Raw genomic sequence first — 23,627 nt, 5'->3', positions numbered from 1 at the left:
GGTCGGATTTTGTCAACATCAATAAAATGCCAAATAATCATATGTAACTCGTTAAATATCGAAATTAGAAAGAAAAGAACTTTTATTTGAAGCATTTTTCGAAATTTTGAAAGAAAAATTTTTCGTCAGCGTCAATACTTAATTGGATATTTCCTTCTATACTTTTTAGCACGTAGCTATTTATTATTAGCATTATTCTTCCGACGTCTGATTTCTTTCTAATTATAGGAAATGTGTTTTTCTAAGGCACATAAACTTTGGGGTTGACTGTACAGCCAATACATCCTTAAGAATATGCGAGGAACATATTCCTACTTCTTTTTTTTATTATAATTTTCATCGTACGGTTTTCGCCTTTTGTGTTCATAATATTCCGCGAAATCAATTTACAATTCTGTCTGGCCTCGCAAGAAAATTCTAACAAAATACGGGATGTAATTTCTGCCGCGAATGAATCACGTACGCGCGACCAGCTCGGCAAGAAACATGCTATCCTCGGGTTTCCTCGCGAAATTAGTTGTCACGAAGTTGCAGACAATACGAGCACCGATGGCTCGAGTTTTCCTGGTTTCGCGCCTCGAAAGCTCTTTATCCCACTCGATATCGTCGCGATAAATCAGTGGCCCGTTCGCGTACGCGCGCGATACGACTTTTTCTCATCAAACGTGGACACGAGAGTCGTTGGGAATCGTCGTTAAGCAGACGATTCGAAGTAACGGTACGCAACGAGTAAGAAATATATTCGTGCTTCTTTCAGCGTATTTTTCTGATCCGTAACTTTTTAACAAAACTCGGAGGTACGTTCGGATATCAATTTTTCTCCGGTGCAACGCCGGAACGTCGAAGCAGTCGGGAAGGAGGGCGCGAGGAGACGTGGGCGATTTATCGGGTTCGCGCACACGTACAACGAATTTGTTTTCTTCGTTCCCGGAGTAGAGTCATCGAGCGTTCGATTCCGCTCAGCAATCTTCCATTTATTACGGTAACGCAAGAACGTGCGAACACACGAAACCTCCTCCGGAGAGCAAGGAGAAGGGAAACCGGAACACGCGGGCCGTGCAAGAACACCGGTTACCGACGATGTCTTCGTTACGATATCTGCCACTTAATTACCGGTCCCGTAAGCAGCTCCGATAAAGTCCAAGGGTTTAATTACACGGTGCACGCGCGCCTCTTTTACGCGATGAAAAAATGATCGACCCGATAAGGTCTTCCTCCGTGCACAAATCTGCATACAGAAGTATTCGAAAGATTCTAAACGCACTCTGCGATCAAATATTTATCGTTCAATTCATTGGCGATGAATGCTAATAAATAACGCGGTGTCTCAGTTTGAAACGTATAATAGAGTTCATGGTAATACGACTGCATTTATGGGAAAGAAAAGGTTAATGGTTTCTCGTTTCCACGACCGAAGCTTTTTAGCCGGTGTAATGGATGCAAAACATTTAATGAAAAGTAGCATAGGCCGGTACGATTCTCGGACCGTTGAACAAGTGCATCGTCGAAACGGTTAGGCGGAATCGGATGATAAAGCTGCCTATTAATGGGCCGGGGTTCGCAGGTTTTTCTAATTATTCACCGTTACGGCATCTCTTGGAAGAGGCCGCCGACCACCGTCGAGAGGGAACGGTATCTTTCGCATGATCGGCCTCGATTCCAGTGGAAGGTGCTCAGTCGCGATAACTCCTCTTTTTTCATAGCTGAATCATCGGGTAGACGGTTCATTGGAAATTATTAGCTGCACACGTGCGCGCGCGCGCGCGATGAATCAGGAGACGGAAGACGAGCCTCTTGTGTAACGTGGCCGTCGTCGGGGAACTCATTTCGGCTGACTTAGACGACCCGTGTAATTGAGCAGCGTCGCAAGGAATCGTCGGTAAAATTTAGAACGCAGCTTCCTCGGACGAATACTGGTCTACCGTGGTATTCGGGTTTCCGGCTCGTGTAATGAGAATGCAAATTATGCCGATTTTGCTGCAATTTCCGGAACGCCGCGACGCGGAGCCAACCGTGTTATCTCAATAATGCGAATCAATTTGCCTTTCCTTGAGAAACTTGAGAACCGTCTTTACGTTTAATCCTATTATTAAAGTAATTGTTCTCGTACGCAGCAACGTCTTTTCCTCGGAGTTTCCTGTCAACTCGATTCACTTTGAAATTTTGTCCAGAGATCCGTTCGAACGCAGAACGGGCAGACGTAACGAGTAGAAGAGCGAACTTGACTTTCGAACGGCCCTCGCGTATTATTAATCTCCTCGGCGCGGTTCGCATTAGCGGGCACGCGGGGCTAAATACAGTTTCCGTGTCCAGATAAACGCAACATTCGATCATTGGAATATCGTGCGCGATTCGCGCTCGTTCGAGCGCGAGTGTATAAAACAGCAGCAGGCCGCGGAACCTAGTGTGCGACCCGCCGCCCAGACACGGGCCATCGATTAGCGTGATTAATTAACGCGATTGCCGTATGCCGATGCAATTTCGCCGAGGCCGCGAAAAGCTGGAGATAAAGTGCATCGACGACTAATCGGGCCACGGATCGTGTCGCGATCACCGAGGGTCGACGACCGGTGCCACTAATCAACCGAAATAGCTGGCGGAACGTCAAATGGGTTCGTGGGGCAACAAAAGCTCGATCGAGAGTCCCCTACGAAACGTGCTTTTCACGAATCACGACGAAATTCCCTGCTCGATTCTATCGACGAATCGTTTAACCGCGTCGATCGACAAACGTTCTTTCGCTCCTTTCGCCGCCGCGAATATTTCTACCGTACACGCCAGGTTTCGAACGATTTTTATAAGGAGGAAATCGTGATGGACGTGGCCTAACCATTGTTCGTTGTCATATTGTTCCAATGGTTTCCGTGAAAATATAATCGGATTAGTTGAACGGCGAGGGAGCAGAGTTACCGCGTTCCATGGTAAAGGCTCCCAATCAGCCGCCGGAGGAAATAATATATCCGTTACCCCATTGTTAGTCGGCCGACGTCTTCCGACACTTTCGAAACGAGCAAAACCCGCGAACGCTCTTCCTCTGGCCTGTCTGACCGACCGCATGGTAAAACGATGGAACGTTCGAATCGGACCGACGGGAAAGGGTCTGAAAAAATTTCCAACGAACGAACGACGTACGCGGGGCCATGACTCCAAGCTCACAGCGTTGTTTTGATTTCAATATCGCCACGAGGGACTCGGCGCGCCTCTCACGCACGTTTATCCACCTTGACGAGGTTCGCAACGGAAGATTTGCATTCTGCTCCTGGCCTCGTTTCGCTCGTTTCGCTCCCCAGGATTTACGTTACTTCCGAGCTTCCTCGTGGGCCGAGCCATTTCATAAACATGGAAGTTCCCGTGACACGCGACTTGAATAGCAAGAAGGAGTTAAAGTGAAATGTCTTTCATCGGCGAAGACAAATCGCGCCGATGATACCTCCTTCTCGTTGGTCGCGTTGGCAAATTTTTGCGACCGATATCAGATATTATTTTGAACGTCGTGGGCTCGTAACGAGAAGCTCGTTGCCAGGGGGAGTACAATGGCTATTATCCAACGATTTTATCCTGGCTCTTTGTAAATTGATTTCCGTTGAAGCAGCCCGGCAGCGGCTGGAATCCGTTCACCTCGAGCAGAATAATACGCTGTCAGGATGCGAATCGCGGGGAGCGAGCGGGGCGCGGTCGATTGAAAACGGAATAAATTCGTATCAGAGGGCTGTCGCCCCCGTGCGACGTGATTCATCGTTGCGTATTCGCGATAACGAAAGTTATGCCCCTCGTTGGCCGCGGACGTCGACGAACGGATCCTTACGGCTTGGCACGAGCACGAGTTATTACGCCGCGGGTACTCGTCGAAACGCTGAATCCGACGGAACGGGACGACAGGGTCCGGTCGGTCGGTTCGTTAAAACGAAACCTGTTTCCCCGTTGCGTCGTCCGGCCACGCGTTGCGTCGCATCGGGTTCGGAGGCAGATGATCTCGGAGACGTCCACCGTTTCCTGTCCGATATATCTAACTTTTAATTGGACAACGGAATGCGTCATAAAACAAGAACGCGCGTACTGCCTATAACAAACGGCGTGTGCATTTCAAACCCGTAGTATCCTTTTACCTCGCGTTCCTCCTGCCATCGGGTTCGTTTCTGCGGCCACTGCTCTTTTCATCCGGCCGTGTAAAATTATTTCGTGCTTTTGTTGGCCAATGTGTTTACGAGATCGCCGATGGCTTTACGCAGATGTAACTCACATCGTATACTTGCTCAGGAGCAATTTATGAATCTTAATGGAATGGGATCTAATGAATGGAGCGATGCGAGAAAGGTGGAGGAACGACGGCGCGGGTCGAATGAATGAAACCGTAACATGTTTACGAGGATCTCATACGGATGGCACAGGTAGAAGCGGATCATGTGCGCCGGGACGATGATAATAAAGTGCATGATCTCGTGCGTGGCCACGATAAATGGAGGGTCGGCTGATATTGGCTAGGGGCGGAGGGGGGTATAGAAAGCGTAATGACACTCGCGCTGGAAGCGTGCACGTTGCACGTGATTTTAAATAATCGCGTAATCTCGAGATTAGAGTGGACCGGGTAACGTCGGTTATTATTACACGCTTTCAGAACGAGTTGATCAATTGTTCGAGGCTCGAGGAGCCATCCAATTTCCCCATTCTGCTTGTCGATCTCTCTTTTTGATTTACGGTCATCGCGTCGTGTCGTTCACGTTTGATTTGTGACGTTCATACCCTCGCGGAATTTAACCGCGCAAGAAAACGTGATTTGTAATCACGACTTTTCATCCCGGGACATGGAAAATAAGAACAGTTGGAGCGGAGCGGTTCTTCTCCACGCGTAACAGCCTTCGGTGAAGGTGCGAGGATCTTTGTCATCCGCTCGCGATCCACGGTTAACAGCCGATGATAGTAATTCACGATTTTAAAAGCAAACACGTCGCTGATACGTTTCTATTAAATACGAGCTCCGACTACTTTATTATGCGGTTTACTCGACCGTCGACTGCGTACGTAACGACTCTCTGAGCGGTTCTAAAGGTACAGGCATTCACGTGGGCAGATGAATCCTTGACAGAAGGCGACGAGCTTCGCGAGTAGATCCCGAGTAGATAATGCGAGCCACGATGAAGATCTCATCAGTTCCGCGTAATTAGCTCCCACCCCTCGGCGAATCATCTACGAAAGGCTGTTAGGCGTACGTACACGATGGTCGTCTTATCTCCGGCCGGTTGTGCGACGTCTCTCCCTTTATTCTGGAAACCCGGTGCGACCGGCAATCGTATCTCGTGCACGCGCAAGCTCTGAACACACTTTTAAGCCCGTATGCACTCTTTGAAGTTATCTTTCTCCCTAAAGACGGGAAAATATCCACGTTTGAAGTTGCGCTCAGGCACTCTGTCGAGATTTCTCTATTACGCTCTGCTCCCGTTCAGAAAACAGCTTCTAAATATTCCTGTACTTCATATTTTTTATGACATGTTATATCACTGATTTTCTAAGATTCTATTTTAGATACGAATTTCGGTCTATTTGTTGATTTATCAAAATGATGGAACGTCACGTTATTAGTTCGATAATTGATCATGTTCCACGACAATTCGTTTTTCTCGCCGGAACGTGCATAAATAGCACGGTTCACGTCCAATCCGAGCTACCGTTAGACATTAATTCTAGCCGGCGCGTCTGCTCGTATATGTTAGACACCGGCTTGATATCATCTTTGCAGAATTCTAATTTTTTTCGGTCATGTTACAAGAAGCTTCCTGCTTACACCCATATAACCTATGCTTTCTTAAGTAGCGTAAAACGACTCTCCCTTGTGTGTATCACGTGTACAGTGGATTAGAAGTACCGTTACCGAGGAGGTTGAATCTGAATCATGCCCAAATCGTGCATATTCTTATTTCGATGAATGAACGCTCGACCTCGCAACCCTGATCGTGTAATTGTTGAATTAGTCGTCCTAGTAAATCTGTCCGCACACTCGGTCTTGCCTGAACGTATCGCAATAAAACTATACAAATAAACGGGAGAGGTGCGTCGAAGCGTAAAACTATATTGATATTTTTCTACGAATAAGTTCCGATTTACTCTTCACCGTGTATCTATTTAATCTCGGATTTTCCGTAAACGCGATAGACGTTGCACGGGAGAAGTTCGGACTTCCGGCATTTCAGTCCGTAAATCCCATTCTGTAGCAGGGACGCTTTTATCGGGAGAAGTATAAAGATGAAAACGGAGCCCGGTAGAAAGAGAGAGAGAGAGAGAGAAGGGACAGGCGAGATTCAAGGTGGTATGCGCCGAGTGGAAAGAGGTCCCAGAAACCAGAGCCAGAAATCTTTAGTGGAACGCGTCGCGACAGTGTCACTGTTTATCGCGAACCGGGTATCTTTATTCGAAACGTCCACCTCGTAACTCGGCTCACCCCTTGGCTTTTATTGCAATCCTGTAAATTCTTGTTTGCTCGCGCGATACGAGCCACGCTACTACCGTAGCTGTTCACGCTTCCTCTTTTTCCTTTTAACGCGCATTCCCCTGCCCTCCGCCTCTTTCTCGACAATCTAATAGAGCACTCGATTTTTACGAGCTGTTCGCGTTTGAGTTCTGAATTTTTTCATCTATTATATTTTTTCATCAATTCGTATGATACGTGAAGTAAAAATTTTTGACGTTTCAACGCTGTCATCGAGTAACTGCAGTCGTTAGCTGGAACGATAAAATTGTAACTGCTTCGTCGACGCGTAGAAAAATGTGTAAAACGAAACGCGAGGTGAATTCTGATCCGAGAAACGCGAGGCTCGCTTCGCCGCGGTTTCGACGTTTGCCATCGATCGACGGTGGAATCGGATAGAGACGGATCGTTACGCTTCTCACGAGGAACGTATTAACATCGTGTGGACAAGCGTAACTCGCATGTCCGTCGAAAGTACATTTCGCATCGCGTCCCCCCGTGAATGTACAGCTCATTGGCCGCGAGGCACCGCGTCGTAAGATGATGAACCGAGCGTCGGACGTCGACTGACCTGTGACCCATTTGCGCATCGCGCACGACACGGTACACGGGATCTGTCAATAGTTGGAAGCGAAGACGATGAAAGATAGGGAAGGCGAGATATACGGTTGGCGCGCAAAGTGCAACGTAAGTACTTACAAATAAATTGCCGTGAGAGGTGCATGAGCGAGGCGGATGAGTCAGGTGTCCTTCGGCGTTCGAACGTGTCGACGCACGCAGAATTAGCCGCGTCAAGTTCATTATCTTCCCTCCTACGCCAGTCCGATGTATAAATTTAATTGAGAAAAATCCGATTGCCAGCGAAACGTAATTTCTTAACGGCGTAACATTTATTAACTTAACGCATGCATTAAATTATACAATTTAAGATACACGCAGATTCTACGTTGTGGTTCTTCGCTTAGTTAAAATTGTGAGGCATTCTTGAAATTGTTTTTCACCTTAAAAGCGATATCGATACCAGCCCGTTCACTGACGTTTTAACCGATTCGGTGGTTTTACAAAAAACCGCATGGTCCGAATTGGCTGTCAGGTTTTACGTATAAAAGTAGGACGGGACTCCGTGAAGTGCTTAAACGACGAAACTTTGAAAGTCCATATCTCTCGAACAGATTCGGACATCGAAATGAACCCAAACCCATTCTTTTCGGTGTTACATTGATCGAGAAAGCTTTCAATGAAGAACGTAATGCCCTTTTCACCCATAAATTTTCGTGACAATGCTATCCAGACAATGTCAGTTGAAAATTGTATTACTCTTCAATTTTCTACCGACGTCATGATTCGTTATCAGTGGTCGAATGATGGTTGCTTCGGAATAAAAATCTGTGCCGCGATGCATTATTCATAGAGTGGAGGCGTAATCGGTATTTGCAAGCTCCGCGTCGACTGTGTTGCCCGACGAGAAGACCTTCATCGATCTCCATAATCTCGAGCGTTTTCGAAAAGGCTCTTTCGCTCGCGTTCACGCCGTCGTTCGGCACCCGTTCACTCACGCCCGTCCTCATCCACCCTGACCCTCGGGCGTCGTCGCGTATACGACACCCGGTTACCTATGTACGTCGTCCCTGTATACCGAGAGTCGCGAGGGTGTGTCGCTCGCGCGTGTTCGCGGGTAGGAGGAAGTTGCGCGCGCGATGGTTCTTCTCTTTCCGTCAGCCGCCACTTGAAATTTTCAAGCAAGAATGATTTATGAGGAGGCCTCGACCTCGCCACTAGTCGACTCTCGACGCATTCGAGAAGCATACATTTTAATCTTAGTCATCCGGCGTCACACGGACACGCACAAAGATACGAGGGTGGCTGCTCGAGAGAACTCGCGAGGCCTCTTCGATCCGAACGATGTCTTCCGCGTCGTGCTCTCGCTCTCATGTACGTATGCACGTATACGTGTACGTACCTGTCTCGTCCTCTGTCTTTAACGAGGAAATGCCGAGTCGCTCCGTAACTTATATGAAACGGTTCCCAGACGAAAGTCTCTGCTCTTTGTAGAAATTATATTTGTTCCTTCCAGTTCCTCTCTCTATTTTAATAACGCCCGAGTGCAACGAGAAGAGAATCGGAACAGACGGATCCTAGTCAGGTTTGCTTTGTTCCTTATCGGTAGATAGCGATGCACGAATCGTTCTAGCGAACGTCCTCGTTAAGGTTCGTTCCTGTGACACGTTTGTGCCACGCGAAACCTGATGGGATAACACACGCAGAAGTTGGAGCTTTTCAGCCGGTGCATCGGGCCGAGCGTAACGCAGCCTTTCCAAACGGTGCACCGGGTCGTAACTCGCAGCGGAGCACACCGCACCACGGTATTGCAGAAGTACCGGGCGATGTTGACCCAAGGTACGACCCCTCGCTGTGTACACGCGGGGTGGCCAAGTGCGGTGCTTTCAATTTGATTGCGATTCCGCGGCGCGTGTGGTTTACGATGCGGCCTGTTCGAGGCAATAGGTGCTCGATGAGAATTATATGACGGTCGTCACCTTCCCGAGCACCGGACGTTCCTCGTTCCCTTCCGATCGCGTTTCCTCTCGCAAATCGGTTAAACACGGACGATCGTGTGGCGTCTCGATCAGTGAAGCAATTTCGCTAGAATCGATCCGAGTCTACTGGCTCAATTTCTGTCAGTCATTTTCCCTGGAGCCGTGAAAGATTCTTTGGACGAAACTGTTAATTAGCCGTGGCATTGGTGAAAATCCGACGATTCTTCGGGGGATTCTGTAACGAGCTCGTTGTATTTGAACGAACGAATGGACATATACCGAGGATCCTGGGGGAAGGAATGGGAAATGGTGACGGAAGGAAGAGGAGGGAAGCGAAAGTAGGCTGTGGCTCGGTCCGTGGGTCGCGGACGCGTTTACCGCGCGCTTTCACGGAGCGCGTAATTCGGGAAATTGAAGCCGGGAATGCGGGGCAAACTGCTTCCTTGTTACTGCATCTATTGCTTCTTCTTCTTCCTCGTTTTTTTTTTCTCCCCGCGGTGTTTCCCCTTTGTCGAGACTTTCTCTCCCGGGCAGCATCTTTTTTTCATCGTCCGACTCGTCGCTGTACCCTCGCCGTTCTTTAAATTAATACAATATAAATGCAAATTAAATCGCGGGGTTCAGTTAGCCAGCGATGAGCGGAGAAACGTTGTCATTGCTACAGGGACCAACGGAAGCTCCGGAGACAGATATTTTTGTTCGTAAACGCGAGCGGAGAACTGAGACCTGCCCTTTTTTCTCCACCGTTCCTTTTGCATAATTCTAATGTTTGTTTAACTCCCCGTGGCGGAATGAGATCCTCAAAAATTTAGGTATCGTTCAGTTTCAAACAAGGACGCTGTTTCTCCATTTTCATTAAAAACGTTCCACCGGGCGCGGTCGTTTGTGAGGAACAGGGGAACAGACGATTTATCACCAAGCCGTTTGGATCCAACCAGCGGAATCAGAGAATGTAATTTTAATCGTGAAGAGATCTGACGAGAGTCGAATATAAAAAAAAGTTCGAGAATCTCTTCGTGCGACCCGTGGCCGTGTTAATCGCTGACCGAGTAATCGCCTCTGGATGTACACGCATTATACGTAATTCCCCCGAAGAAAGTAAATATTGAATGTGAAATTGGACAGGGGAAATAGCGAGCCATTGTTGCTCGCTCGGATTTAATTAAAAATCTCACGGCCCCTGGTCGTGGTTCTGTCTCTCGGCAAACTTCGACCCCGACCGGTCGGCTCGCGCTAATGCACAGACTTCGTTCGGCCAATTTACACCAGTCACCCTCTCTCGCTTCTCATTTCCATTAATATTACTATTATTATTCTTATTAATATTATTATTATTATTATTATTATTATTATTATTATTAAATTACGTAGGAGCCATGCTCAGCGCATAAATTTATGTATTTTTTTTCTTAATTAAATCGATAACGAGCCGGTTTTTTACCCCGATCAATAATCCACGGCAGCCGGCAGTAAACCTTTCGGAGCAGCGGCATTCCCGTCTAAATTTAATTACTTTTCTTGCTAATTAAATCAATTACGATTCTCCTTGTCCAATTAAAATGTACAAACTCCGTGGATATCTTTTGGATCAAACCGTATTTCGATGATTCTTAATCCATCGCGTGTACATAAAATCGTACGCTGTAGACGTATTTCATTGTCGGATCGTATTCCGGTTGAAAACGTCGACTAATTGGCAATAGCCGTTCGTTCGGGGCTAGCAAAAATTCAACGATTGAATCGTACCCGGTGGTTGAATCTGGACACCGTGTAGATAAGCGGATGCGAGCCAGACCCATCGCATCGCTCGGACGTTTAATCGTTTCTGCACGCAAATTGAAACTGTCGACTGGACGAGGTTATTTAGTTCTAAAGGACCGGACGGTCGCGTCGCGGACCTAACGGCGGCCAGATATTAACCGTAACATCGTCGTCGTCGTCGTCGCCGTCGCCGTCGTCGTCGTCGTTCGTAGTCTCGTTAACCCGCAAATTGATTTCACCATTATTCACTGGGTACGATCCATTGCGGCGGTGCGGTGCGGTGCGGCGCGGTGCCCGCCTGCCTATCGTCCGGGCTTTGATGGAAATTGCATCGCGGGCCATGCCAAGATGCAACCGTGGCTTAATGAAACAAACGATGCCCCGACCCGATGCCTCTTCCCTTTGTTAGTATCTCTGACACGTACGAGTTTAATGGCACCGCGCGAGATACCACCGACGACTTTTGCTTGTCTGATTGACCGCGGTACCCTCAAGTTTCCACGTTTGCGTTTAATTCGTGGGAACTACGGTTCGACCAAGTCGGCGAACTCTTCTTTCCCGGACCAAGTCATAATTGAATTTTAAAGTACGCGGTCTCGATTCATAGGGAACTGAAGAATATTTAGAACCGTCCGTCATTGGAGAAAGTATGTCCGTGTACTCGCGTCACGTTTCTACGTGGCCGTGCAACGCTCGCGTGCTCGCGCGTTGTACGTTTGCGAGAGAGAAGGACACAGATGGGTCGGTCAGATACACGAGACTCGATGGTTTATTTGTACGCTCGTGTTAGGTGCTAATTTGCGAAGTACTCACCGTATGTACGTATATACGTGTATTACCTAGATACGTCTATGTGAACGTTTGTACATCGTACGTCGTAATGTACCGCAAATTATACGAGGAGGGGAAAGAGACGAGGCTCGATAAAAACGGGGCAAATAGAGAAACGCGATAACGACTCTAGTCGAAAAATTTTCTGTCCCCGGTAAAAAACATAACACGGTTCCCTCTTATCGCTGGAAACAGGAAACGTTCGATACGAGGCAAACGTTGTTCCGAATCGGAAACGTACGTGGTTTTACGATCGCAATTAACGACGAACGACTGGAGCGCGAATCTTCATGCGAAATAAAACATTTGCGTCGGTCGGTCGGTGTGGTTTCTGAGTTCCCGTAAATTCGATTTCAGTGCGAACGCGCGAAACCCGCTGTCCAGCAACGACCGATCTCGACATCAGTTTCTAATTAGTTCCGTCGAGGCGAGATCAATCGTTTCCCGGAGGAGAAAAATGTCTCCGACCCGAACGGATCGAGTACGAACGAAAGTTTATTTCCCGTTCAGCCGACGGTGTAATAAACCGGTGAAACGAGACCGTATCGCGATGCATCTGTCGCTGACACTATCTATCGTTTCGTTTTCGGTCCGAGCTATAAGATTCGGTGCTCTCGAGCTCGGGTCCAACCTCGTAACGCTCCTACCCCTTTTCGTACCGTTATGAGCCGTGATGTCCGCAGTAAATCGTTCGTCGTTCCGGCCATCGATCGTCCTCGAAATCGCGTTCGATCGCCAAACGAAGGACGAGCCGAAACGAATCGACGATATTTTCCGTGACCCCCGCCACCGGTCGGTGCTCTTCGAACGCTCGCTGGGTACATAATAATTACGGCGCGCCAATTAACAGATGAATCGAGATCGTTCTGTTCGGACGAGTGTTTTATGACCTCCGTTAACGGTCCTCGGGTATCTATCCTACGGCGAGGTTTCATCGCTGTCGCTTTTAGTATCCACGTTTCCATGTCGGAGATGATCACCGTTTCTGCAAACTATGAAATGTCGGGTCGCATCGTATCATCGGTTAAATACTTTTTCACTTGCAAACGTCGCGGGAAGACGTCAGTCCTATTCGAACGGCACCGTCGACAAAGCGATCGCAAAAAACGTGGGTGGACAAAAATTTATTGACCCGCGTAAAATCGATTCTCAAACGAAGCAACGAAGATTCATTTATCGACTAGGTGTTGCGGCGTGACGCGTTTAAAGCAACGCGATTAAAGGTCGGTCAGTGAAAAATTGAGCGTGTACTCGGTTCGGTTATTCGACGAGTTCAATTAGCGGCCGCGGAATACGACAAGCGGATACCGCTAATTAACCGGGAAACCCGGAGAGGCTCCGCGCGTTTAATAAATCGGCCGACTAACATCATACTTGCCCGTTGCTGCCCTCGCACGCCCCCGCGACGCCGCGTGCGTGTAAACTTTTCAGCCAGTTCGATTAAAACGTTCCTCCGCCGTGTACTTTCTTTTATCAACATCGAACCCTTCTAAGTAACTGGAATCGTTTGGAAGAGTACGAAGGCGCGATCGCGCGCTAGGAGAAAGGCAAGGCGGGGCGGGACAGATTCTAGATCACGTATACGCCCACTGACGTACAACCGACGAGTTGTTCCAACGAAATTGCATCCTGATAAGCTTCGCGAAAGAAGTCGCAATTGATGCTCGTTGCGACCATCCGTGTCCCGCTACACCGCAGCGCTCAATTTTTTTTTTTTTGATTCATACAATCATCCCGAGAACCTCTTAACCCAGTCCTTCCAGAGATTTTGAAATACTTCGCAGTTCGTTTGGCGACGTACGCGTATTACACGTAATGATCGATGGTGCTTCTAATCGGAGTTCGTATCGAAGCTCATGTAAATTCGCGGAGATACCATCTCGAACCTCCAGGAACGCTGCAATTACTAGGTGGAAAACGTTCGAGCGTGAAAACAGCGTGTAAGCAACGAATTTGAAATTTCTTGTCGCGGCGGTGAAACGACGCGTCTCTCGGTGAACGGGAGAGATGAATTACGAGCGAACATATCACGCGACCGATGAACACGCGCCAACGTTAATTCCCGTTGCGCTCGGCTTTGAGCCCGAGAGTCGTAGGAAGCGGGGATTTCGGTTCTAAATCTTGCGCGAGTCATGAACCCCGATCGCGGCTCGTAGAGACAAAATACGGCGCTCGGTAACGGTAATCGAGCAATTAGCGACGCCCTTTGAACCGCCGCGCCGTTAAGTATTCATCCAGCGAGCTTCCGTTCTCTTTTCCGTCGATTATTCCATCGGCTCGTCGCTGCAATTAGCGCGTCGATAACGCGAAATTGAAATTGCGCGAACGGTTCGCGTCTCGTCGTCCGTGGAAAATTTGTTGATCGCGAGGTCGTCGGACGGTACGAAGAGTCGACGGGTACGATGATTTTATGAAAAAGCGTATGATATATTGCGCGACACGTCTGCAGACGTGGGTCTCGATAACCAGGTTATGCGAGTCGATAACTACGACCCCCCGGGTCGTGGGACTCGATACGAAATCATACTGTTACGATGTTACGAACGTAATATTGATTCTCATAACTCAGCGGCCGTGTGCGTCCAATATTTCACGGGCAACCTCCCAACGCGATACCAATAATTGATTCTTACATCGACGGCGGCTACGTTTTTTAAATCAGACATCGCGACCGAACGATTCCCTTTGAGTCACAATTACCGTGGATAAATCCCTAACGATGCCGCCGTGGTATTTCGTTCCGCGAGACGATAAATCCGGCGGCATCGCCGTTACCCGATGCAAGAAGTCAAATATGTAAGCGCGTCGTAATAACAAATAAAAGTGTGACGGAGCAAAACCGGAAGTTCGTTTTCCAAGAGAGACGATGTACAATTACCGGCGCCGGTATGAATAACCGGCGCGTTGCCTACAAATAACAAAGATCAACGGGAAATTTATACGCGTTAAGCGGTCTTCTGTTCGCGTTTATCCGCGTGCTGGGAAATTGCGTTATAAGGATAATTTATCTTTGGTTAACACGCGTCGAGAAGTCACTTTTCGCGTGTTCCGGTTTATTTATGGGGCCGCGCGCTCTCGCATTGGATAATTCCGAGTCAGCTGCCTTCGCCCGATACTCGAATCCAATTCGTTCCGATCGAGGTCAGAACGCCTCTCGCCCCCAGAATATTTTCCGAAATCCACGAGAGGGTTTCCAGATCATCGCCAGACGATATAACGCGCGAAAGGCCACCGGCTAGAAGTTAGCCAAGCGGATCCTCGATAGTAGTCTGTAACTGGGAAACCTATTAGACCGCACCGCGTGACTTCTCTTTGGTCGAACGGGTTCGCACAGTCGTAAAGTTTACACGAGGATAGGCGGTAGAGTGGCGAGCGTGGCTCGTCGTCGTTGCCACGCTGAGGCGAGCCGTGATCGCGTAGAGAGACGAGTTCAACTTGGTCATTAAACTTCGGTCGCGGCTCGTTTCGACGTTTCCCGAAACCGAGCGAGCGGCTCTTCCGATGTTTCGCGCCCCATCGCGGAACACCGGAGCTTCGGCCACTTTAAAACAATCCCAATTCGGTCCGAGGACTTTTCGACGTTTCTGAAACTAATTAGAAGAAAGCTCGGCACCCGGTGGGGGGGACGGTCGCCGTCGTTTCTTCGGCATAAAGCGGTGTCGAGTCGCTCGCGGCTCGTGTCCACCGTCGGATCAATAAAAACTCGGTTTAACTGGTCAACAGCCCTGGAAACTTCGTGTGGACTTCTAAACTTTTCCGATGCTCACCGGAAAATTGGGAACGCTCGACCGTTCGATTAAACCACGTGTATCCCTCCCGACGATATTTTCTGAATTCGATGACGATTAAATCCACAGTTTCGTAGTATCCGTAATGTTCTAATAATTTCTTTATTCGTTTGTTGCAGGTAAGTGAATCGGACACGCGGGTAACTGGCATTCCGACGATGGTGAGACACTTTGTTCGATGAGTACATCGAAGAATCGATCGTTCCTCGCAAGTAAGTGAAACGGTTATTTAAGGTTTTATTAATTGAAATATAAAGCAGCGGGACGGAGTTATTTCACGGTTTACGAGACTCGGTAAGAATGAAAGCCGCTTGGGCACGGCTGGGCGGAGAGCCGCATTACTCCCGGCGTAAATTTTAATCTGCGTAAGTTTCCCATTAAGTTAGCGCGTAACTTCCCAGACAAATATGCGCAATTTCGGCGCGACACGCCCTTTCATTTGTAACCATGACCAACCGCTTTTTTCCTTTTGTCTCTTACTTTACCCTCGACCGTTGCCGGTATAGAGCACGACTTTTCTCGGTTAAGCTGTATTAACTTCTGCACTATTCCGGCATCGAGCTACGAGCCCAATAATAATGACCAAGTTCTCGAATTAACGTCGTTAGAGAATCGGAAACTTCTTCACTCCCCGCGAGTTCCTTCTTATTCGAAATTATTTTCGCGCGAACGATCAATTTTGCTCGGCTGTGTTTCGAATAAAAATATTGACACAACGGCGCCGTACGGCGTATCTACGTTCTCATCGTGATTGACTCGTGTCCATTCGCGTTGTATTGCTGAATGGATCTTGATTTCTATCACAAAGCACACATCTGACGGTTCACCGTTACACCGTAACCATGAATTTATCATCACGGTACGCCGTAACTGTTCCTCGGCGTTCGCTTATATTTTTTAAAATGCTGTTTCGAATGGCAGCAGCGGCAGTGCCGGTACGCTGAACGTACATCGCTCGATAAATTTTCGCGGGGCGATCTGCGCAAACACGTCAGCCCCGTGACGTTTACATTTCGCTTGAAGTATGCGCGCAGACATTTTCGACTCGTACAAGAACTGTAACGCGGCAAAAGTGGCGTCTACGTTCCGCGGAACGTATCGTTCGATCCGGAGGATAGTTTATGTCCATCGGCGGACAGTCGTTCGGGCGAATATCGCGAACCCGTCTGACTCTGACCAAAGTAGATTTGTACAGTGCAATGGGAGTTAAAGTATTACGCGAAAGGCTTAAACATAATGCTCTGTTATAACCGGAACGCGACTGGCTCCATTAAAGTCTACCGGACGGATTACGTGCGCCCATTTAGAACCCAGTTAAACCTCAGCTGGTGTGCTCCGAGCCTTCCCGGTGATCTACAAATTGCAGTCGATGCACGTATCATAGCTACCTTGTACCACCGCGATTTAATAAGTACAAATGGTGTTTCATACTAATTTCACTTGCCGCTGTGAATGAGAGTCTACTATGAATTTATATTAAGCGACGTTTCTTCGCCTGGCAATAAGTTCTCATTTAAACCGTTTTACTTCCATTTACAATTGTTTCGTTTATTAAATGAGCCGAGTAAAAATTGGCCAAGGTACGTTTCTGTTTGCCCAGTGGTGCGTCGTGACGATTCTCGCAGTTTAAAATCATCAACTATCATTGTTCTCTAATTTCTTGCCAGGAGCAGAGAAAGTCATTAAATCGCTTCTATGACGAATTTCGTCTAAGGATGATCACAAACGCGATGATATCGTGATCGCAGTAAAGAGACCAATTGACGAGAATTCTTTTACGAAAGAAAAATCGTAGAACGAACTGAAACGGAACGTACACATGTATTTTGACCAATGATTAACGAATACACGTTGCATGCGAACTGTTTACAATTTCAATGGAGGAGATAAATCGTTTCTCGTATTGATTACAAGTTCGTTGAATCTTCGTCATTCCTTCGCCGCGCACAGTCGAAAGCTCCTCGGCGGCGACGAGAGCCGCGCTTGCGAGTCCTCGGAATCCGTTTTGCACGGCGTCAACCCGGCGTTCTTATATTGAAACCTCCCGTACATGTGACCGCAAAGGGGACAGAACATGCGGACCTTCTTCGCGCGTTTCATTATTAATGGTACGAAGCAAAGCGGCCAACATCTGTCACATCGATGCATTCATTGGAAAATTCTACTCGCGGAAAATACGGCATCGAAAGACGCACGAAATATCAACAGTGAAATACTTGTTCGAATTTCTAAATTTATACCGTTCTGATTTAATAATAAAATAATTGTGTTTCGTTAAATTTCTAATGTCTCGCTGAAGCTTCCAACTTAAACTACTCTCGGCTATATTTTGATCCGGTTCTATTAGAGGATTCTGCATATTGTATTTCGCTGATGAATTTGCAAATAGATTGAAGAAGCCGCGGTTCGAGTTTTGTGATCACTCGTTAATCTTTTATCCCGACGTTGGAAAGCTGAACGAGGAGACGGGACGGGGACGTAAAATTAATTACTGGTAACCTGCGCGGCGGTCAAATCTGTTAGCTCGGAATTTTAAATCATTGGCCGCTGTTGCGTGCGAAAGAAAAACTCGTTAACCGGCTTAAATCTCGTTTTCTGAAAACTTTTCAACCGCGGGCGAAACACGTACGCGGAAACGAAATAGAGCAAAAATCGTGCTACTGTTATTTCACGTTCGATGTAAGAACGTGAGTAAAGGAGTGTAAGTATCGCTGCGCCGTTGTACGATAAACAATGTTTACTTGGTTTGGACGTACCCTAAGAGACAGAGCGCTCCGATGTGCGAGGTGGTTAATTTGTCTCCGCGAGCATGAAGCGTCGGCACTGCCTCGTTTAGACACCGGGGACAAATCTTTTTCTCGTTGTGTGATTTCCACGTGTCCACTGTTCGCGGAAATAACAAATGGTTTAACATTTCTCTAAGCGACGCGGCCGATCAATACTTTAAAGGATGTACCACGAGTAGCGTAAACCTTTTTCGGCTCGCATTTACGCGGATTGCAACACGTCTCAGCGGCATGCTTCGACGCTTTCTGTTTCGAGGTGCTTTTCGACGGTTCTTCTCCCTAGTTTGCAAATATTCCATTAATTCGAAACGATCAATTGAACGAGACTCGGATTTCCCATGAAACAGAATATTGGTAATGAAATCAATTTAGTTTGATGAATTCGTACATCGAATGAACGAACGTTGAAATTTGGATTAATTATATAATAATTCAGCGAATGATGTTCATACCCAGGACAAGCATTGGTCGGACCGTTTCGGATGGGATTTTCGTATGTGCGCTAGAAGCCCCTTCGTGTCTCTCCCTTTGTCGCTGACTCGTTTGTCGCATACGGGGCACCACGTAGCCACGTACTATCGTAATAAAATTGAACATGTAACAGATTGCAACGATCTAACCTCGACGAGCTGTCGTCTTTTAATTATCGTAGTTTTTGTTCGCCGGAGGATGGAGCAACCTGTGTTTCGTATATCATATTTTCCGACCCGTTCTTTATTTCGCCGAGGGGTCGTTGGCCATTTTCGTGGGGGAGACGTTCGGAACGGATCGTTCAGCACTACACGCGTCAGGGTTCCACCGAAATCAAGCGACCGCGACTGATCTGAACGCGGTCGATTCATATGGCGATACAGAGTGTCACTATTTTTAATCCACAACTTTTTTTCTTTTCGTTTCGTCTCGAATGTAGTTACCCGGCGAAAAAAGAGAAACAGAGGGACGGTTTACGGAACGGTGTCCTAGGATACGGAGTCTTTGTCACGTTTTAGAAGTCGGGTCGCGAAAGTGGTCTCTGAAGGAAGCGGACTCGAAGGGAAGAGGAAAGCAGCTTTTCCTGAATGCGGTATAAAGAAGTTCGGGGGTTGAAGTCAAAAGTTTCGAAGACAAAGGCTCGCACAAAAGCTTGTCACGGACGGCGCGACGAGAGTAGTATGCCGTGACTCGGTTGCCTGCCCACGGCGGTGCGACGCGGCGTTCCCCCGTCGCTTCCGGGCTCGCCGGAATTTCCTCGCTCGGTCATCGAATCTTAGATAATGTCCTGTATAACTGCATGAGATTTCCGGTTTCCGTTTTGGCCGAGTTCGCTTTGAAAAAGTTACGAAACAGAATTTTCTCCGCTGCGTTCTGCCAGTGGATACACAGTTTCTCGAATCAACGTACTTCCCTTTTGGTTTTAATATCAAGCGAATCGTCCAGAGGAAATTTAATATGGAAGCGACGGTCGCTCTTGCTGAATTAATTGCTATAGCGCCCGGTGATAAGAATGATAATACTCAGAATTAGTTGTAATTGCAAAACGCGAGAAAATATCGGGGTGTAATGGAACAAAGAAAAATGGACGAGGGAATAAAAGAAATAAGAAACCGAGGACACTCGAGGAGTAAGAAATTGCGGTAATGAGGGAAGGTCGAAGTGCCTCATGAATTCATTCATAGCTTCTGATATAATTTTTATTCAGCGTGTTGATTTTCCACGTACACGCTTCTCTTTCCTTGCGTGACCCAGTTTCGTCGTCGTCGTCGTCGTCGTCGTCGACGTCGTCCTCCTCCTTGACGTGATTAATTCTGTTGGTCCATTACTCTTTCTACGTGCCAGTGCATAGAAGATGGAAACGGAACCATGTATCAAACTCATTGATAATGTACACGCTCCTCCGTAAATATTAATTTGAAAACGGCGAAGGTCGGGTATGAATCAAACGTGGTCGCGGTGGTACAGGGAAATTCTAATTGGCATGTTTACTCTCGCACGTGATTCTACATGGTATACGCGTCGCGATCGAAAAGGCATAATTCAATTAGAGTCGATACACAATGTGTATACGGGGTTGTGGAGTGGGAGACGTCGCCGTTGGCAGTGGGTCAGAAAATCAGGTCAGGTGGAAGCGAAGCGGCCGGCGAAGGAAGAGGCCAGGTAGTGGGTGGGGGTCAGGTACCGTTATCTTCGTCTGGCGTCGTCCGCTCCACACCTGGTGCTTCTTTTCTGCCTCTGCCCACGGAAGGAACGTGGGTCGCCGCGCCGTACCGCGCCGGTAAAAAGATGAACCGGTGGACGGACGGACGCTGGTGGGCGAGATGCATCGGAATCTGCGCGCCGTCGTCTGACTTCGCCGTCGTCCCTGATTTTCTTCCCGCGACCGTCTTTATACAAAATTCAACGGGCCGGAGGACACCTCTCATGAATTTCGATTCGACGAAAAACGAGCGGGACGCGGCTCTTCCCTCGGAAAATTTTTTACTCGAAACGTACCACGCTCTTCCCATTTCGAGCTAATAAGCGTTTCGCGTGCTAACTTCGAATACGTACACGATTCTTCTCAACGACGATTTATGTATATAAATTGTATCGCTTCAAGATCGGTGTGAATGTATCTGATGAATCGACGGTTCGAACTCGGATCGGATCGAAGTAAATTATTCAAAGTCGAAGACGGGAATATCTTTCGGACAGCGGGATTTGATTCGTGCGTAAACCTGTACTTAGGTAGATCGTTTATCTCTTCGGCTTACCAATAACAGATATTATTATCGTTTATCGCGGTAGCGAGGTCGGGCCGAGCCCTAAAGGACCATTAGGGTCGCTTTATACTTTCTTATCGCCACTCTGCCAGGAGCCAAACCGTCGTTACGCGTGGCACCGAGGGTCGTCCCATTAATTCAGTTAACGCATTAAACTTCTTCGTACAATAAGACCTATCTATTTATATTTGAAATTATGTTGCACCTCGTTCACGCGGGCGACCACCGCGTCAATCTTTTTGTTACTCTTCATAAATCTCTCGGTTGAACAAAACCCATAAATATCGCGCGACGGCCGTTCGTTTTATAATAATAACAATAATAACAATAATAATGGAGTAGACGTCGTATCGAATATTAAAAACGATTGAATCGAGACATTGTATCTGTAATGCAACTGCTTTATAGTCGGTGATAAAACCGAGTTATCGTCTACGCGTACGAGGGGAGTGAAAAGGATATTGCAACGCGACCTTCGGGTGTATCCACTTCATCGCGTACCTTCTCGCCCGACTCGGATCTGTTCGTTCTCCACCTTCAACCGTGTTGTACCTCTGTATCGCGTCGGACGATCGAATCTGAGGAGAGTATGGACGCGTATCGGACCACGTGCATGTGCCCGTGGGACGTATGTCCGTTTCTACCCGCGAGCGAACAGAAATGAGATCCTCGAATAATTAATTTCACGCCTCTACCATCGATCGACTTCGTTCTTTCCCCCTTTGACGAATCCGTTCCGGAGGCTGTCTGTAATTGCTCATTGACAATTGCTCGTGCGAGTTCGACGAGCGTAAAAGTGTTGCTCAATTATGCAGCGATCGATCCTGAAGGATTTCAGTCCCTGAGTCATGGTTCTTGTTTGTTCGATCTTAAAAACAGAAGGGGCAACGGCACTGCGGGAAGTAGCATTAACACCGCGGACGGAGCCCGAATATCTACATCGGCTGACCCTCAGGGGTCGGACGATGCCTATCTCGGCAACAATTTGTACCGGACGACGCAGTCGAACAAACTCGAGTGTCTGATGCTACTCGGTGATTAGATTCTGATAGTTGTGGCGTGTCTAACGGGACCCTGTGAGCAAAGTAGATCCGTCGTGGCCTTTTCATCTCGACACGATGGGACATCCCAGGCTCGGTTTACTATTGGCACGTACGTACGTGGCCGGCTATCCGGCTCCCTAGAGAGAACGACAATTTCGAGTCGTGGCTCGTCCACGTCCGTCCGTCCGTCGATTCGGTTTGCGCGTACGTGTGCGTCGCGACGTTATTTCCTCCCGGTCAATCGCCAGCGAAATATTAACGAAGATGCGAGAACTTTTTCAGCCGAAGACGTTTACTGCCGTTGTTCGTACGTTTTCAAACGAGCCTATCATTCAACTTGCCACCTCGTAAAGAAAAACGAGACCAGAATCGCGATTTTTCTCCGTTAGGCGTAGATATTACGGTACGGTCGAATGAAACTCGAATCATTCGCTCGAACATCGACGTACGTTAGGAACGATCGTGTCTTCTTACGTTCGAGCCATGGGCAATCGATTTCATTCGGATCTGCGACGATTCCCGGAACACGATATCCGATAATGAAAATATTCTCAGCGTTTCAATCGCGCTGAACGTAATTCGTTTGCTTTGAGATGAAACTTTTAATTGGCGGGATTCCGCCGATATGGTTCAATCCGATAGAGGCGCGCCGCGAATACCTGCGAACGTTTCCCAGGGCAAGGGAACAAAGCCCGGTGAATTCGGTTCATGGAGTCCGCGGCGATACACCAAGTTTCCGGTATATGCCCCCGTGTCTTCCTGAACAATCGGCCATTACTTTGGCACGGGGCTTTGATCGTTGTCCCGTGATATCGAACCAAACTCGAGGGAATCCTTTTCGAAACCAGCCAAGGAAGTATACACGCGAGGCTAACTGCAAATAGGTATTGCAACGTTTCGGATTTGTAATTATGGACGCTCCGTCAAACCCGAGTACTATTGCTTACAGCCGACTGAATATTTTCTATTAAATGATTGCAGTTTTCGTTTACGAATAACGTACGTTTGGAATCTAGAACGATTTGACAAATTCTGTTTGCAATGTCTGCAGATTGTTTGAACATCGTAAGGGAATGGGATCGTAGCCTGTGATCAAGTCGCCGTAACTAATGCGCGCGTAGTAATGAGATGATCCAATTTACTCAATGGAATGTTCAATCAATCGCACAATTACACCGAGCAATCGCGTCGTCCGATTAAATTCGTTCGAAGGAACGTGAGCGTGTCACTGCGTATCACATTCATAACAGGGAACAAATCTAAGTTCGTTGTTACATAGTTCTATTCCATTCCGTTGTTACAGCAACAAAAATGTTCATATGAAACGTGATTTTTGTTTGGTCAATTTATCGTTAAGAGGTAATTTTTTTTAAATTGAGGCATTATTGAGGCTCGTCGAATTGATTAAATTTTTGCCTGGAAAGAATTAATGGTTTGACGTGCCACTGGTTTTGCGAATTTTATACGTCAGCCGAATTTATGAAATTCTGGGAAAAGAAATTAATAACGATTGTGGCTTGAAAAAGTGATAACAGTTTTTAACTCCACGCGATCGCGAAACAATTAACTTTCATACGACCACGCGACCGAGCGAATACTTTTTATTTAACAACGAACAAAGCTGACTGTTGCGCGGATCTACGTGTAGTATACGTACAGTCGCGTTTTAGGTCAGGTTGATCC

The 23,627-nt window shown here is 47.5% G+C and overlaps 1 protein-coding gene across 5 annotated transcripts in view; it reads left to right on the top strand.

Annotated features, from left to right (window-relative positions):
• Positions 1 to 23,627, top strand: part of LOC108630703 (CCR4-NOT transcription complex subunit 6-like twin) — a 239,120-nt gene that overhangs the window by 169,235 nt on the left and 46,258 nt on the right. The window contains exon 1 of one of the 5 annotated variants that reach the window (XM_026818253.1): positions 15,572 to 15,589. The exons of the other annotated variants lie outside the window; for them this stretch is intronic. The gene's annotated coding sequence lies outside the window, so the exon portion shown is untranslated. Of the gene's footprint in view, positions 1 to 15,571; positions 15,590 to 23,627 lie in introns of those variants that run through there. 5 annotated transcript variants of the gene reach the window in all.

This window comes from Ceratina calcarata, unplaced genomic scaffold, assembly GCF_001652005.2.
Source record: "Ceratina calcarata isolate Rehan_Ccalc_2016 unplaced genomic scaffold, ASM165200v1 scaffold78.2, whole genome shotgun sequence".
Lineage (NCBI taxonomy): Eukaryota > Metazoa > Arthropoda > Insecta > Hymenoptera > Apidae > Ceratina > Ceratina calcarata.
Note: the sequence above shows the minus strand (reverse complement) of the source record. Positions and strands in the feature narration are given on the sequence as shown.